This window comes from Spea bombifrons, chromosome 12 (genome assembly GCF_027358695.1).
Source record: "Spea bombifrons isolate aSpeBom1 chromosome 12, aSpeBom1.2.pri, whole genome shotgun sequence".
In the NCBI taxonomy this organism is placed as follows: Eukaryota; Metazoa; Chordata; class Amphibia; order Anura; family Pelobatidae; genus Spea; species Spea bombifrons.
In genome coordinates, this window is record NC_071098.1 from 8,690,079 (window position 1) to 8,709,459 (window position 19,381).

Genomic DNA, 19,381 nt, shown 5'->3' on the forward strand with positions numbered 1-19,381 from the left:
ATCATTTGAAATTTCTCATGGATGCATAATATTAGTTCTAAAACCCTAAAATATTAAAAATAAAATAATAAATAATAATAAATAAATAAAGGTTGCCTTTTCATGCATTGGTAAAGAGCACAGGCTGGCACTTGGTCAAATTCTTGGTGGGCCGCTAGCTGACAGCATCATATACATACAGTGGGCTTTAGTGTCCAGCCACAGCTGGATATCCCAGACTGCACGCTATGGGAGCATGAGAAGCTGTTTCCAGCTGTCGGCTGCACGTACATCACCAGGCGGTCGCCAGCCTAAAGTACCAAGGCCAACTCATTGCTGGCAGTCCGGCTCTGACGACAACACTATGTCGAGAAATTAACATCACGACGCATGAGACCGCAGAAACACCAGGCAGAGACGCTGGCCATGAACATTTGTATTTTTCTAATTTTGGGGGAAAATTTATGTTTTTCACATCATGTCATGGTTTCTGTTGTTTGGACATTAAAATGCAGAGCACAAAAGGTTCCGTCCCCAATAATTCATACAATTTAAACTTGCCCCGATAATTACTTAAAATCCGATTATTTTTGTACACATTGCTGCAAATCGTGACTTCTTAGAAATATATCGTATTAAGATAGACAACAGTATAATATATCCAGGATAACTCGCCCAGTTGTCTATTGGATTTATGCTTCTTGCTGTATGGCTCCCGCACTATCATCTTTAACTCAGAAGACTGCAAGATCAGCTTCTTTTCCCGTTTATCCCAAAGCATATTTAGTGTGTAATTGATTGATAAACTCACAGTTTCTGTTTGCGCTAAATTGACCCAGTGCAAGATTTGCAATCTGAATGACCTCAGAACAATTTATTAAAGCGCTCGAACAACATGGTGCATTTTTATGACACCTTGCTTCATATAAAGATTATGGGCAATCAATAAAAAAGGGGAATTTATCAGTTTCTCACCACCAATGCTATCTTTATAATTGCCTTTTGTTCAAAGGAATTCAGCAATACCAATGGTGCTGGCTGTCCTAATTCAACCATTTTAATGCCCTGAGGTCTCTTACAGCTTCTTGAACCACACATTGTACTAAGTGGGAGATGTAGAGAGTACTACAGTATGATGTCATATCACAGTATCTTCTACATCACTATGCCTGGCATATTCCATGCAGCACACAAAGGCAGGTGAAAACATATATATGGGAAACCTACGGGTTTGACCCGAAGTCTCGGAGTGAAGTGCTGCTTCCCTGGGTCTCTGGGTCGGTCTACTCTTTCTCAGAGCAGGGGCTGTTTTGCCACGCCCACTCCTCGTCCACTTCCTCTCCGATTCCCCACCCACTGAAAGCTGTCTGAGCATAGCGCTGTCCCTACGCATGGTTAGCCCCGCCCCCATACACAGCTAGCGCCACCTTGGGAAGCCACTCCCCCCAGAGGAGGGACATCTCCAGGAAGCCTCATTCTTACTTATTATTTTAATAAAGTATTATTTTATTATCAGCTTAGACCAACTGTCATCAAAACAGTAGCACGATTCTCCTGTTAATATGATATGAAAAAGGCGATTTGATATGACGGCGTTTGGGTGTAGCGTTGCTTAAAAGTTGAGGTCAAAGGGCATAGAGTTAACCCTTCCTCAGCTATCGGCCTGGTGATTTAAGATGCACTTGGCAGGTGCCCAACATATTTTAGTTTAAAATATGTTCTTCCTCCACCACTGCCAATTACTTTTACCCACCACTTATTGTTTGTTTCTGGCGCATTTCCCAGGGACAACAGGTGTTTTCTCAATTAAATAGTACGCGAGAGCCAAGGTGCCAAGCCATCCAAATCTCCCACAGTCCTGCTCCCAGCCAGCTGCACACCTTGTTACGGAGCCAATACAAACAAACCTGTTTAGCAAAGGTTTAAAATTACCCCGATACCAAGATATGGCTTCCCACTTTACACCAAGCGAGCTCAAACCTTGATTCAACAGGAAGAAAATGAGTTTGACAAAAACAGCTGGCAGCATCTGTCACGAAGGCTCAGAGACTGCTGCCAGTGCGTGTTAAAAACTATTATGAACTAATGATAAGTCAAAGAGTCTCGCTCGCTGGGGTATTCCATCCACAGGGCCTCGCATGGCAGTTCTCCAATCAATTTGAGCTAATTACATTTCTTTAGACAACACTGTAATTGGAATAAAATAACGGATCGCTGGAAGTGGCTTATGAAATTACGAGTCTTCAGCAGTGTTCCCTCTGAGGTGAGCAGACCAGCTTTGAAGCAAAAGATGCATAAAAGCAATAGGTGCTCACGAAGGGCCAGAATGGGCTATAGCGAGCCTTGACTGGCGTGTAGGCTTTTTGGCAGGAATTTGGGATTTAGGGAGAGAAGTTGGGGGCAGGTTTCCCGGCCTTGAAAGCCAATTTTAACAAGCATACCTGGGTTGCTCATCCCTCCCTTTTAAATTATAATTCTGGGAAGTTGTATGTGGAGTTTGTCAGTCTATGGGGCGACAGCTTGACAGATATCCAGGGGTTTAATGCGGTGGTAAGATAAGGGTTACAACCGGTGGGAGGTTCTAGGTTGGAAACAGTCTGTTACTATTCCATATTTCTAAAATGTATTTTATAGGTGGATTTGCAGGTTTGTTTCATAAAGTCTTCTTTGATATACCAGCCACCTTCTAGATGGTCCAGATCATGAAAATCTGACCATGTTGATAGCCAAGATTAGCCACTGATGCCAAAATTCTCTGTAACTGATTAAAAAACTTTGGAACTCTGCAATTTTTAAAAAAAAATATTTCTGAAATCCTAATGTGTTCGGGACCATGGCAAAATATGTCGAAAGAAACCCACAGATCCACGGAAACCCTTACTGTTTACATCACAGGTGTTTGCTCGTGATATTCATAGAGGATTTGCTATGGTATGAAATGATTAGAGACAGAGACATAATACACAGCGATTGTGTGTCACGTGAAAGCGTAAAGGCAAAAAAAAAAAATAAATACCACATCCAAATCTGTTTATCTTTACTGTTTTTAAGAAAAGTAAGAAATTCCCTGCAAAATGTTACAGGTGTTTTTAGAAAATATTTATTATCTTGGGTGATATTTTAAAAAGGCAGACATTTAAGCCAAAAAAATACCAACCCTTTAAAACCTTCCCTATCACTGTACAGAATTAATAAAACGCTGCTTATATATAAGTAGAAATATCAAATCGACGATGGCATAAAAACAAAAACATTTTAGAAGCCAGGGAAAAGGAGGAGGAAGCCCTGAGAATCCTTGTATTCACCTTGACCTTGGATCATAATGGAAGGTCAATAGCTGAAAGTACTATGTAGGTAAGTTTGCAGGCAGAAGTCTGGGGTAAGAAGATGCCAGGTAAGGCCTAGGTAAACCTGTAGTATAAAATTCAAGCTATCCACTTATTCTTTTTATTATTGGTGGCATTTTTTGGGCATTGTAAGCATTTTAAGCCAACATACCTCAAGACATTAAATCTACACATATGATTAAAAAAAAGGTTTTGTGATACCATAAGTTTTAATGTTTATTAGAAAAATCTGTGTAGGCACCATGCCAGCAGCACCTCCCTAATACTTCTCATTCCAGACGTTCATTATTCATACCTATATATACCACCTCCCTCTTCACATGCTACTTCGTAACGCAGGTCGAGACAGGAGATCTCGGATACTTGTATACATTATCAGAGTAAAAGTAAACATTTAGGATTATCATCAGAAGAACGCAATGTGTACCTTTACTTAAATTCTTATATAAGGAGGAGAAAGATCAAACATACCACAAGCTCATTACCCAAAACGTTAAATATTAGAAACCTGTCTAACTTCCCACATGCTCTGTTTTCTTTCGCTTTGTGTTGCTGCTGTGGGAGTATTCATTAAAAATCTATTGGGATGTCTTTTCATGAAAACATGCGAACATTTCCAGAAGGCAGATCGAACCATGGCGTGTTGGAAACTTTACTATTCCCCGGGTGTTATGCGTTTCAGAACGTTTGACAAAATAAATAAATCAGATCAACCGCTCATTTTAAAACAAATGAAAGAACCTTCCCCCATGGCAAGATCCAAAAATGAGATTATCACCCATTTTTCTCAACTCAGTGACTTGTGAATGATTAATAATTTCGCTGCCAGAGAGAGAGGCATGCCAAGGACCAATGGCCAATACACTAATTCGCCCAGAACATTTACTGTGTCCAGATCTTGTTAATATTTTCCTACCAACACTTACTAATGCCCACTCCGAAAGTCAATCATTCTAAAGCCCGTTGACCTCGCCCAAAAAACATTCTCCTTTTTTGTTGTGCCATGGAAAGAAAAGTTGCAGTAAACAAAAAAGTTCAAAGTGCCCTCGAAAAAGCCTGGCGATAGGAGAACAGATACCCTCTGTTCAACGAAGAATACAGTTTTTGTTTTATGGAAACTATAAATTGTGATGTGAAGAGAAAGCAACTGTACAGTGTGTGCTGTTGATATCATACTCTGAAAGAGCAGATCATATCTTATCCCTCCGGAATGCCATTGTATTTCACTCTGTATTCCTCGCTCTATCCAGAGGGTCTTAAAGCCTGCGATTGTGGGACAGATTTGTGCGGGATGTTTGTGTATCCAAAGAATGCTCTATGTTGCTATTGTGTGGCTAATCGTTTCTCGTTAGTCAGTGCTTAGCATTCATGGAGAGGCTAAGATGGTTTTTGTTGGTTAAGCAGATTGGACACAAGAATTGCGTAGACTCCCACTAATTTAAATGTGACCTTTCATTAACTGGAGGTCAATAGGGCCAGTTTAGATTTTCATAATTACCTCCTCATTAAACTGGGTATAAGAATAAAGCTGCCCAAATGATCATGCTGAGATCCTTCGGTCCCTGTGATAATGCTTAGACCTCTAGAAAGTCAAGTTCGTTCTACAGTATAGAACGTTGATAGGAACTTCCGCCTGTTGACTGCTATAACATTATTCATCTGCACAGTTCTCTTGGAAGGCAATGTTGAGTTAAATTGGCAAGACTTCTAGCAAAAAAATTAGAATTTTGGCAAATTTTATCTGGTGGGTTCCATTTGAGAGCACACAGCTTGGACCAGACCTTCCTGACTTTGGAGCAAAAACTATGTGTGAACATACTGTAAGGAGCTAAGAGATAAACTAAGGAGCATCATTAAAATACACAGCAGCCAAGTCTGCTCCGTCTGGCTTGTTCAACCATCAGAAGATCTATAGATCTATACGTGTGGATACCAACCAACTGGCAAAAGATTGTCACAGAAAATCAAGTTCTTGTAATATGCAGGGGATCGCATTTTATCCCACGCATATTTTTCTTCATTATTAATTGACTGCATAAACTATATGCACATTGTGTATACTTTTAGTGGCAAACTTGTTCAGATGTCCACCCATTGTCTATAACTGTCCATGGTGACTACTGACAATCTGAAGTCAGATGGCAAAATAAATGTATAAAACATAAAGTAAGGTAAAAAGAGTTTTTCTCTCAACATATTTTTATAGTTTTATTAGAACTCTTAGTCCGCCCATTTCCCTTTGACTTTGTGAGCTTCATTATCCTTCTTCTTTATATTGTAACCTTCTTTTTTTCTTGCAGGCGACATAGAAACTCGCCCCATGTATGACGATACTGAGGCTTTGTCCTCTATTATTGAATCAGGGCAAGTGTAGGTGGGCACAGGAATGTTGAATAAGCCTCACCAAGATGTCAAGTTATAAATATATTTTGACAATGAATTTCCTGAAGTCATGTATAAACATGTTAAATTCCACTTGGAATGTGGCCAAAGATTGATAAATTTTAAAAATCAACAATGCTTGGGACAACTTTAGCCTATTCATACAAAATATTTGAAATATTTAACACTGATAAGGTATACAAATATCTTCAGTCTCGAGCCATTCATTGCTTATATTTTCTTAGTTTTATATACAGCATACTAAACTTTATTGTGGATTCTGGACTGAACTTCTAGCAAATACTACATTAAAACAACTCCTACCTGGAAATGAATTGGGGTAAAGTAACTTAAACCGGTGCATTTTTTTCATATACATTTTGGACCAAGAAACTTTGTCTAGACACAACATATTACCAAAGAGATGTGATGACCTACAGGCAGGGCCGGACTGGCCCACCGGGATACCGGGAAATTTCCCGGTGGGCCGGCAGATTCGTAGGCCGGGCGGCTGCCCGAAATCTAATCTAAACGGCCGGCGCTACTTCAATTCTTTTTTTATTAAAGTATTAAAGCAGCGCCGGCCGGCGGCATCAGCACCCAGCGGCCGTGTGCGATGGCCGCCTACTGATGGGAGCAGCGTGAGGGGTGAAAGCCCCGCCCCCTCGCACGGACTTTTCACCCCTCATGTTGCTCCAATCACTATGCGGCCATCAGATTAATGGAAATTTAATCGAAACGGCCGCTGGGTGCTGACACCGCCGGCCGGAGCTACTTTAATACTTTTTTTATTTTACTTTATATGGCAAGCCGAACCGGCATATTCAATTTAAAAAAAAAAAGAATTAAAGTAGCTCCGGCCGGCGGTGTCAGCACCCAGCGGCCGTTTCGATTACATTTCCATTAATCTGATGGCCGCATAGTGATGGGAGGAGCGTGAGGGGTGAAAGCTCCACCCCCTCACACTCAGACTGCTGGAGCACCGGATGTCCTGTCACTGACATCCTGTCAACATAGAAAACGGCGGCCTGCGGCTACCAGAGGACGGAGGCCAGGATGAAAAAGCTCCAAAGTGGAAGAAGTAGAAGGTAAATAAACACATTTTTTTTGTTAACAAACTGTATAATATTTTTTTTATATAAAAGCCTTATGCCCCCCATATGCCACTCTGCCTCCCTGATATGCCTTATGCCCCTTATATGCCACTCTCCTTCCAGAAATGCCTTATACCCCTATATGCCACTCTGTTCCATGATATGCCTTTTAACCCCCTAAATGCCAGAGTGGCATATAGGGGTATAAGGCATTTCTGGAGTCAGAGTGGCATATAGGGGCTACAAGGCATTTCTGGAGGCAAAGTGGCATATAGGAGGTTAAAATGCATATCATGGGGCAGAGTGGCATATAGGAGGGTATAAGGCTTTTCTGGAGTGCCCCGTGGTATGCCTTTTAACCCCCTATATGCCACTCTGCCTCTATAAATGCCTTTTAACCCCCTATATGCCACTCTGCCTCTATAAATGCCTTTTAACCCCCTATATGGCAGAGTGGCATATAGGGGGTATAAGGCATTTCTGGAGGCAGAGGGGCATATAGGGGGTTAAAAGCAGGCAGAGTGGCAAGTCTGGGGCAGATGTGCATATCTGGGGGGGGCAGGTTGGCAAATAAAAGGAAATAAAAACAAAAAATGTCTCAATCTAAAAATGTTTGCAGTAGTAAATGTTTTGATTCAATTATGTGTAATATATTTCATTTATTAGGGCCTTTTAACAGTTTTGCTTTCTGGTATTTTAATACAAATAATATGATAAAAAGAATGTTTTATAGTTATTTGTACGGCAAATAGTGTGACTCGGGTATGTATAAGGGGTGTGTGTGGGTATAAGAGCACAATCGCGAGAAACTATATGGGGCTGTTCTCCAAATGTTTCCAGGGCTGCTTTTCAGTCCCAGTCCGGCCCTGCCTACAGGGGTTGTAATAATCAAACGATTTAATTCATAATACAATGAACGCCACCTGTATTCGTTTAAGACAGACCAGTAGACATGAAAAATGAGTTAGAATGAAACAGCAATTCCCACTTTTTTGCGCAGTTCATTCTACTATATTATGATGAATAATCAATTAATTAAGCATAACGAGTTTTACACTTTGTTTTTAAAAGACACAGATGTTTGTCATTGACACACTATGGGTCTATATTTCATTTTTATTTTCTACTCTTGACTAGGCTCCCAAAAATTCAGCAACTTCGTCATAATTGATTTTTGTTATCAGCTATTCCAAAAACCTGATGTGATCCAAAAGATGTGATCCAAAACCAATGTGATAATCATACCGTCCTTGTCTCTTTAGACCTGCTTGACCCTCATGACTTCATCATTTGCTTGTGTTGTGCACCCTATAGATACAATATATCTTGCATAGCTTTACATGTTCGCTATGAAGCAAATTAGCACCTTAGACTTCCTAGTAGCCAAACAAAAGCAGAGGCTCTACCTCTGATTCCAGATGTGGGTAACGATCTCCACTCTATGTATAACGTTTCTCCAATGTGTCCTACATCAAGCAACAAATTGTTACCTTGCTTGTTTGTAGCCATTCTCAGTTATTCCCACCTTTGATTTAATCCACCCACATATTGTTGGAGAAAAGTTTAGATGGACTAGTCTTTGTTGTTCTATCAATAAGTCAGTTGACATACAGAAGATCTAAAATGTTTCTAGTTTGGTCCTGAATTTGAAGACTATAATATCTTCCCCATAATGTATGTTTCTGAAGCACAAAGAGATGTTGAAGGTTGTCTTGAAGGTATCACATTCAGAAAGCCCAATGTTCTCGTAAAAAATATAATCTTTTGATTTGTAATATAATTTGTTCTCTTTCTATTTCATCTGATATGTCATTGGAAAAACTCCAAATCATACAAAGACTCCTAAGAATGTCCTGTCTGGGATCATCTACCTATAATGCCCGGAAAACAGTCTCATTTCATCTGATTGTTCTGCTTCCTTTTTTTCATATAACAAAGACTGAGGGTGGGTTTTTTACAAGAAACACAATAATTTACACATAACTAGCAAAGCCAGAAGATGTTTATGTGCATGGCTTGAGTGCCGAAATTGTTATTATATTTTGAAATGGGGGATTATTATTGAATGTTTCGATTTTGATTGAATTTTTGTTTTTCATTTAAATGCTAAATGTCAAAACTGAAAAAACAAACATTTTTCCACAGATAAAGTTTTTTTATAATAACTTGCATGTTCTGAAGAATAAATCACCCAGATAAACACATGGCTAAAAAAAATTATGTTATAAAAGAAATACGAGTAAGGAATACTGCCAAGTTTGTGATGTATTTTGGCCTAGGATGGGAGATCTCCTAAACCTATGAAATAGATCAAGCTGGGATCATGGTCCATATAGACGGATGGAACCACCCATATAATAGATCTTTGCTGGCGTAGAACTTGGTTGGAAGATACATTCTTTGGAAAGAGCATTATTTAAATACCGTATTGGCTCGAATATAGGCCGCACTTTTTCCCCCCACTTTAAGTCTTTAAAGTGGGGGTGCGGCCTATATTCGGGGTCTAGCGCCCGACGCCCGGGACATGCAGTCCTGGGCGCCGGGCAGGCAGCGGGGTTAGGATACAGATCCCCCGCAGCGGTGCAGGGGACCTGCATCCTACTCCCCGATACGCTCAGACAGCCTCCCCTGCCAGCACTTCCCACGGGGGGGGGGGTGCCGGCACAGGAGGTTGTCTAAGCGCATCGTGCGGACCTCCGCACTATGCGTTTTACCTCTGCCCCTGCCCCCCCCGGACTTACCGGAGCAGACTCCCGGGTGTCTTGCGGGGCCGGCGGGGGACATCTACGCAATACGCGTATACAACTTCCGGTGCCGGCACATCCAGGGCCGGCACCGGAAGTTGTATTGCGTAGATGTCCCCCGCCAGCCTCGCAAGACACCCGGGAGTCTGCTCCGGTAAGTCCGGGGGGGGGGGTGGAGGCAGAGGAGGACAGTGGTATCATATCTCGGGGAGGGAGGGCAGTGGTAGCGTATCTCGGGGAGGAGGACAGTGGTATCATATCTCGGGGAGGGAGGACAGTGGCAGCATATCTCGGGGAGGGAGGACAGTGGTAGCGTATCTCGGGGAGGAGGACAGTGGCAGCATATCTCGGGGAGGGAGGGCAGTGGTAGCGTATCTCGGGGAGGAGGACAGTGGTAGCATATCTCGGGGAGGAGGACAGTGGTAGCGTATCTCGGGGAGGGAGGACAGTGGTAGCGTATCTCGGGGAGGAGGACAGTGGTAGCGTATCTCGGGGAGGAGGACAGTGGTAGCGTATCTCGGGGAGGAGGACAGTGGTAGCGTATCTCGGGGAGGAGGACAGTGGCAGCGTATCTCGGGGAGGGAGGACAGTGGTAGCGTATCTCGGGGAGGAGGACAGTGGCAGCATATCTCGGGGGGGGGCAGAGTGGCAGCATGTTTTTTTGGTGCTTTTTTAAAGAAAAAAACCTTTTCTTTAAAAAAGCACCAAACTTTTAGGGTGCGGCCTATATACGGGGGTGGCCTATATCTGAGCCAATACGGTATATTTTAACGCATTTTGAACATAAATTTGTTTGCCACTGCCCAATGGAGACGCCTATGAATCCCGATACAATGGATTGATTTGTTGTCTTGGGTTACATGCATAAAACAAACCCAACCGCTTTATGTAGCTATAGCATTACCAATTAGCTTACAGAGCATCATTGATTTTTATGGTAATTTTCCTTCCTGCTTTATATTCCTCCATTTGTCTCATAGATATAAATTACCAGGGTACCTGCCAAAAAATTTAATTGGATTTTTTTTCTTTTATTGATATAATAAATTCTACGTGTTGCTACTAATTGTCAGGGTGCCTGCATGATTAAAAGAGACATATGATCGCAGTATATATCATTTTCTAGCTGTCCCAAGAAAACTTGGTTTCTGGCACTCCCCTTCCCTTGGCAACATAAGAAAGACCTTATGGCAGTTCCTTCTACCAGTTTAGAACGGTAGGCGGATGCCTAGTTTGCCTATGTGTCCCTGATTTTAAGTTTTGTATATAAAAATATAAATGAATAAAAATGTCCCATTGTATTCAATATTTAAGCAAAATACAAAGGGCAGCTAATATAAAAAAATGGGATTGGTTTCCCAAATCGTAAACACAAGAAGATTGATTTACCCAACAAATGACAAAATGTAACAAATGTTTTTGATTCCAAACTTACTAATGATACATTCGGTGATGTATTATCGCAACAGCAACAAGTCCCAATATTCTCCGCTGCTTCCTCAACACCCACAACGTGGTGGCTCGCCAAGAACATTCTGAGCCAGCTTCTGGATCAATGTAGGCCAAGACCAACAAAACACAACATGGGGAATTTCTGCTCGAGCTCCTGCAACAACATCTGCCCCCACTTCCAGAGGCAAAAGACATTACAAATTACACAAAAAACAAAAACTGTTTGCATGATATTTTTATCAGTTTGGGCAGAAATGTCCAAAACACTCAGCTAAATCAGCTTCTGCTTTGTTTGGGATTATACATCAGTCTAAAGGGAATAATATGTGGACTTTTCTTCAACAGGAACATTTAACCTTTGAACGCCCAGAGAGAGTTGAGAATGACATTATTGAGCGTTGATGATTAATTTATATTAATTTATGTCCACAGTAACTCCCACTGGAAAGGTTTTTCACATTGTATCCCACTTTAATGTACAACAATCTATTATTGTCATTTGTATTATTATCTGTTACAGAAAGGCAGGAAGATAGGCAGGAGTAATGCATGTATAAGTAATAGTGGGTACAAATAAAAATAACCAATTCAAGATATTGCAGTCTGTCCCAAAGAGCATACTCTTCATTGTATACGGTTCTTCCAAGAGAGGTAAGTTTGGGCTCCGTCCAAATGAATTGTGATCCTCCCTTGTTATATTTTATACATGTTTCATAGCAACATCTTGGCGGTTAAAAGAAATGTGCACAACTGGCTTTGCTAGAATAAAATTTATGTCAAATATCCAGCTGCTCTCTAGAAAAAAATGCACTTCATTAATAAAAACAGTCATTCTTTTTTTCTGAATCTATAGGCATAAAATAATGGAAATTAAAATGACTCTCTTTTCTCATGCTTGGGAGTTTACTGGCCTTCTGGAATTGTCTGTAAAGCTGTATTAAGCAACAGATGGAAGGAGAAAAAAAATCCTCTTGTTATTTTCAGATTTTCTAAGGTCTCTGCCTCTTTCGCAATCCGCAGATGAATGTTGCGCAACCTCCTTCGACCATGGACATCAAGAAGGGCAGCCCTGTTAACGCCCTGTGTCTTTTTATGTCTTGTAATCATGGCTGCGGAAAATTGCCCCTAGGAGGTGGCATGAGTGTTGCTGCCCGGATGGCATTGAGAAGGCTGACAGCATCCCAGATCACCAATGTTACTAAATGGGAGGCATCTGCTTGCCCGACTCCATGTCTAGCAGCTGGTAGGACTTGTCTAAGATAGTCACTTATCATGTTTAGCTTTTTTGTTCCCTCTTACATGAGGGAGACAGTGTTAACAACAACACATACACAGAGTTTAAAATAAGACACTGTCTCGCGGTCAGTCACAAGAATTTCCTTAATGGGCTCAAGTAGTTTTATATTTTTAAACAGCCATTCTATTTTAAGGTAAAATTTTGAAGGTGATGCTTCCTGTTTCCATCCAGTAGGGAAGCTGTGAACTTCCTGTTTCACCGTCTTCTTAATAACACACCTTAACCATACGCTGCTCGATGCAAGTATCTGGGCTTCCCGCGGAGACGTTCACAGGGCAGGGTTTAGAAATAAAACAATGAAATCTTTACGTGAGCTCACAACATAGATAGGATAATACTTCAGTTCAGGGTCCTGTTGCAGGAAACACAATTCCTTTCTCATTCTCCAAAGCAAAACAGTCGTGACTCGTGGCATATGACTAAAGTTAAATAACAAACCATGGGTTCATACATGAGGAGTCAGACTGGGACATTTGGTAGCACAGCCTAGACGTATTATACACAGGGAGTAACAGGCAAATAACGTTAAAATACGTAGATTAGAATATATATTGAGTTTGTTTAATGAAACATCTGAAAGGTGCAAAAATAAATCAGTGAAAGAAGCCACACAGTGGGGCAGTAACATTCTAACCTTGAAACTAATCAATGGTGGTAAAGACTGTGGCCATCAGGCTTCTACACAGCGGTGTATTTACCTTTGGTATGACGTAGGACTGACCCAGGGCAGCACCCCCAGCCACAACCTCCAGGGCCACCACCTTCACTACAGGGTGCCGGGGTATGATGTCATATTGTGGCGCTCACTGTCTTAATGGCACATAAGGGCCTATTAACGCAGTTTTTGGGGACCTTCTCTGTAACGAGCCCATTGTGCAGCTACACACTGGGGGCCTGATCACCCGAGGGGGAAATCTTTCCCCCGGTTTGGCAGCAGGAGGACTGCCGCCTCTCTACATCACTGCCTATACAGTCCCGTTGGGTGGGTGTCCCAACCCTCTATCTTGTGTAAGCAATGGTTGATTTTCTCCAAAATAATGATCCATAAAACATAAAAAAAGTTGGTTAAGAAGTGAAAAAAGAATGACGTGGACAAAACTGTCACAGAGCTACATTTTGTTTGTTGGAAGAAATGGTCAATATGCTATTTGTCTTGTTTCCTAAAACATTTTTTTTTAAATGTTACTATTTTTCTTTAAAAATCTTTATTGAGAATGGAAACAAATATGAAATACATGTTTTTGTTTGTTGGACAGACCATTGTGTTTTTTTCTCCTACTTGGTCTGTGTTAAATCTTAACAAGAAAAAGCTAAACAAATGATCTCAGTTTCCTCTCTGTTTTACTCACTTTTCTGCAATGTGGATTAGCAGTTACTTCTCTCAGTGATAAATGATGTACTTGAGGACATGAACACACATCCAATTTGTCTGTTACCATTATGAGTTAACAATATGTGACCTGTGGCTGGACATATCCTACGCCCCCCCCCCCCAATTATACAATCAGAAATTCAATCTATTGTTGAGTCCAGAGGACATTTGTACGATATACAATATTTTTTTTCTCTCTAAATGCCATCCGAGTTATTGTCAATGTCAGCAGTGATGTCACATAACCAACTTCTGTCCAAAAACACTCTATATCATCAAGAAATTGCCAACAGTGCTTCAGTTTTTTCCCCAATAAGAGCACAATTGTTCCAAAAATACATTGTGTCTCTTTATTATTATGATATATTAAACAATTAAATGACCACTAAAAAAATGTAAGATATAAAAATACCATCAACATTAAATTGGATAATATATTTTTTTCCCAGCTCCTTTTATGACAAAGACAAAACCCATAGCATTAGAATGATGTTTAGGTCACCTTTCCCCTTTATTTTATTAGTATGTCGTTAATGTTTTGCATCAGCATGTGAGATGCAGAAGATCTATATGGCCCTGGCATGTCGTATGCAACGTGTCAGGAAGTAATTGACCTTGTACGTCCCTGGGGTTATTTTTACTCTTTCAGTATGGATGCATTGTTGTCATAATATTTGGCTGACGTTTTCTACTGGATGATCGACAGTCATTCAACATCACAAGTACTAAAAATGTGTGCATCCAGAGGACAAAACAAACATTTGGTTACAATGTGTATCTCGGTTCTTGGAAAAAATGTCAATTTCATTCAAAAATGAGTTCCACCAAAAACACGTGCTAGCCATACTGCTAACAAATATATTATGTATTATGAAGTCTTTTATGTTAAAAAAATGCTGGTGATGAGCAGATCTCAGCATGCACGTGTGCACCATACGCAATACCCATTTTGCTAATCTGGTTATACATGAGATCCCCGACGAGAGATGTTCCGGTCTTGTTAAACATACCAGGAACCCAAGTATAAGGTCAAAGCCAAAGATCCTGCCCAGCCTGTTTGGAGAAAGTTATTTCTATAGGAAGAGAGCCTCAGTTCTATTATAGTTTAATTGGTATATCTTATAAAAACATGTTAACAACAACAACTTAAAAACAAGCAAATTTTAGTTTATGGAAAGTTAAATGCTGTTCGAATAAGTGGTGGGGAATTTTCTTTCTGGGTTTGACGAATGTATATTAAATTACTTACAAAATACTTTAATATGTATTTTTGTTGAATATCCTGCCTGGGATAAAAGGACCTGAGCAATAATTTATGGATAATGGAAATATTTATCATTAATCGATCCATTCTACAACCCAGATTCAGATAGGTGTGACATCTGGATTGCACGCATGTGATGTTTAGTGGGAACGCTACGATATTCAGGAAGAGTTCTTGGACTGCATCCCTATTCTAACAACAGTCAGATTACAGGGTTCTGGTATAACTCCAGATACTTTGGTCAGCAGCCATGGTACTTATCCAGACTTCTTTCAATTAAGCTCCTTCTTATTTGTTCATCTAAGTAAGTAAAGTATTCAACGCACCTCCATGACAGATAAACACTTGTGTTCTTTTTCCAGTCCAAGATATAGATGCTACAGTTGCTACATTATCTTCTTAAGGTGTTGAGGTTGAAAAATATGGTTCTAAAACCTCATGTTTGTTACATTTTTCTTTGCGTTGTTGTAGAATATGCCTATGGTAACATTTCTGCTTAGGTTATAGTCCAGCAGCAGTAGGGAGGACTCTTGGTCAACCAAAATATCTTTTATAGTCCCTGCTGGAAAGCATCAACAATCCATGGAAAGCTCAATAGGATTCCAATAGCCAATTGTGTCACTTAGTGCCCATCTGAAGATTAAATTATAGGCTGACATCCAATAGAATGCTTTACATTTTCCATATAAGTCATTGTATATGCTTATGTCACTTTCCTTTAGCCTAGAAAATGTAAAATAAAAAAGCGGATTATGGGGATATTGGAAGTTTACTATTTCTTTATGTCTCACCAGGCAACTAATGAGAAACAGAGCACTCGGACTCATGGCAGAAGCGAGTGGAAAAATATATATGAAGCTGATGGTACGAGGCTTCCAACGTTCTCCATAATTAGAATGTAATTATAAAGAACCGTTATTAACGGCAATAAGGGACCTGCATGGATTATACTGCTCACAGCTTGCTTAAAGACCAGCTAATATACAAAATAGTTGTGAAAATTGCAAGAAATCCGCCATTACTAAAATCTGTGAATTAATGCAGATTAATGGACTGGTCATTATCTACTATTAGTTTATTTATAAAGTGCCAACAAATTACTCAGAGCTAAAAAAAAAATATAATTTTTAAAATAATTATCATATCAAATTATAATATTAAATATGAAATTATCATTGTACTGTATTAGAATACGTTAGAGTTTTAATTAATGAGAGTTTTAAATATTAGAATGCACGCAATTCTAAAATAATAACAATAACATTGTTATATATATATATACATATATATATATATATATATATATATATATATATATATATATATATATACACACAATATCCAATTACTGTAAATGGTAACACTTCATGATGGGAGAGGGAACACCAATTTTTCTCCTTTGGTTTTTAGATGCAGACTATGTTTTAAAAAAAAAAACATTCTGTAGCAATATTGATTAAGCATTCTTGTACCATTATATGTATTTTAGCTTGTTGTATGTGTTCTATGTACATATGTCTACATATCCTAATTCTTTTGGGTCACCAGAGTTTAACGCCATGCTTAATTTGATTTGCAGAATACGAGAAATGACGTCTGATGGCAATGATTAAGAGCAACTTCAAATCCAGGTGGTCCAGATCCTTGATTCCTTTAGCACTCCCTATGGGTTTGCCTTCAGAAATGCTGCCTGTTCAATTTTTTTGGAATAGAAATCCCAAAGCCCTATATTCTGCACATATAATATAATCTAAAATAGTAGACATAGTAGCCAAACATTGATGTCCTGAGCCTCTTACTCTTAGTTCTGAGCCTCTTACTTACTGAGTTTACTGAGGCTTCTGCTCAACAAGATTGTGTTGCCACGGCTCATGGATTGACTCCTGGTTTGTTGCGGTTGCACTGCTCGGCCAGTTTCTGGGGGTTATATACTGGTTCCTTTATTGGTTTTCCTCCTTCGAAGTTTGCTTTTCATGTGATGCGTAACACTTATAACCCTCAGCAGGCGGCTGCTTACTCATCAACACCGTCATTCAGATGTGTCACAGCTGCTGAAGTCTCATGTCTGCGGAAGAGATGGCCAGCCAGCTGCCCGAAGTCACCACCCAATTCTAGCTTACAAATTGTAAAGGTGTATGAATTATGGCACACAAATAAAATAATTCAGTGCTCTAAATGGATAGTAAACTAAGATTATTAGCAGCGCCTTCTGTCAATATTTGGTAATTCATAAACTGCTTGCATTTACTGATTATTTTTATGTTATTATTTTGTAGGATTTTTTACTAATCTAATGGCCCTTTTTGAATTTGGATTTATTCCAGCCCATGGCTCAGGATACTTTTGATCAAAGACCTTCTGGTAGTCTTTTATTACAGGGCAACTTTCTGCACATCCTCCTATATACAGAAATGTGGTCATGATTTAATTTTAAAGAAATATATGGATCTGCAAAATACTAATTAGACTATGGTATTGACATTCAATCCAGAACGAGTAAAGAGGCATCGATAACGACCTTCCATGGTGTCACGTTCATTTGAATAATGTAGGCTAAATCCTCCACATGCATTACATTCTAGGTCAATAGACTTCACTGTTTCAATACTGCCGTTCTTGAAATTGGAAACATGTTTAAGAATATTGAAAGCCGTTATAGACAGTTGGGTATCTGTTTTTTTTAACAATGGCAATTTAAAAAGAACCAAATGTGCATCTCAGTCGATAAAATGAGATTAGGACGTATCCGGATGGGAGATTGGCTCTATATCGAAACCTGACAGCCGTCTTCACAAGTAGATTTCCTGATGGTTTTCTTGTAAGTAAAGCTGCTTGTGGTTGTGGCCATTTAATTCGACAAGTTGCCCGGTGCAAGGCAGCACCAGTGAAAAATTGTTATCGGTTGAAAAGTCAATATTTTGCAGTTTATTTGCAAGTTATCACACATACTCTCTGTTTTATACCCTTCATATGGTACTAAGAACCAATTCAAAGATCTTAGGGACCATTTCTGGACTTCATGTCTGGGGCAGGGTTGGAGTTCCCACTCTTGGGTGCCATCACATCTGCTTCCAGAAGTAAAAGAAGGATCAGGGGTATGGCTTCCAGGAAGCTCAAGTGCACCCCCTGTGCAGTGCCTGGGGGTCCTGCCCCTTCGCCCCTCTCGCCTCATGGCATTTATGGACTAGACCATAAAGTGCTGCTCAATGGGCATGTGTGCGCCATCAATTGCTATGAAATACTCCTTGTTTCACTGTGCATATTTTTAACTTATGACTTTAACCAATCTATGACAGATAATAAATAACTAAATGTGTTTTCCAGTGCAAGTGAACCTTACAAGCATTGCATAACACAAATTATTACCATTTTCCTAAAAGCACAACGGACGATACAAACATTAATAAGAGAACGACTCCCATACTGAGCTGATCAGGGCAGCTGTTAAGGCATTTTGCATTGACAGTGGAAATGTTGCAGCCGCTAAGGGAACATGTGGAATTTAACTGTGTAACATGGGATAATACACACGCTGAACCCAGATCATCCACCATCCGAACGATGCACAAAACCCTTGCAACCAGACATTGATTCATAATAATAATAATTATTATTATTATTCCACCAATTCACACCAGAAAGTGTAGCTATAAAGTGTAGACTGATAATCTTGTGTGACCTATAGAACCGGAAAAATGCTCCGAACTCTGTGTGCTCTAAATATATGAATGAAAATGCGATAATACCATAAAATGGGTGAAACTGTATAAAATGGGCCAGGTTGGCCCTCAGACAAATTGCGCATATCCCTGGTGGCCTGGTGGTGCATAATGAAGCCTTCACATAAATGTAATGCCCCTTGTGCGGCAGATCTAATCCTTTAGTGTGCTAGACATGCACCGCTGCGATAATGAACAAGCCTAGCGTACAGCCACTATATCCAACATGCAGCTGCTGGCCTTAAAGCAGCAGTGCAAATTTTAATCCCTGGCCACGTGTATAAATGGTTGTCAGGTATTTGCACTCGTTTAACAAAAAATACAATTTTAACCACTGATTCAAAGTACCAAGTATGTCTAAAAATCAGCAATTCTGTTTATATATAATGATACCATACAAACAGAAGTTTCAGGATTGCCTATATCATGTGCTGGCTCCATTGATTTTTTGTTAAATCTGCCCCTAAATTTACCTAGCAGAAGATCAGCAGTGTTGCCCAAGAGTGAGTAATGCCCTATGTAACATGTATGTTTAGCTGCTAGATACATAGTATAATACACTCCCTGGTTACAATGTAACATGTATGTTTAGCTGTTACTGATAGATACATAGTATAAAACACTCCCTGGTTACAATGTAACATGTATGTTTAGCTAAGTTACTGCTAGATACATCGTATAATACATGCCCTGGTTACAATGTAACATGCATGTTTAGCTAAGTGCTAGAT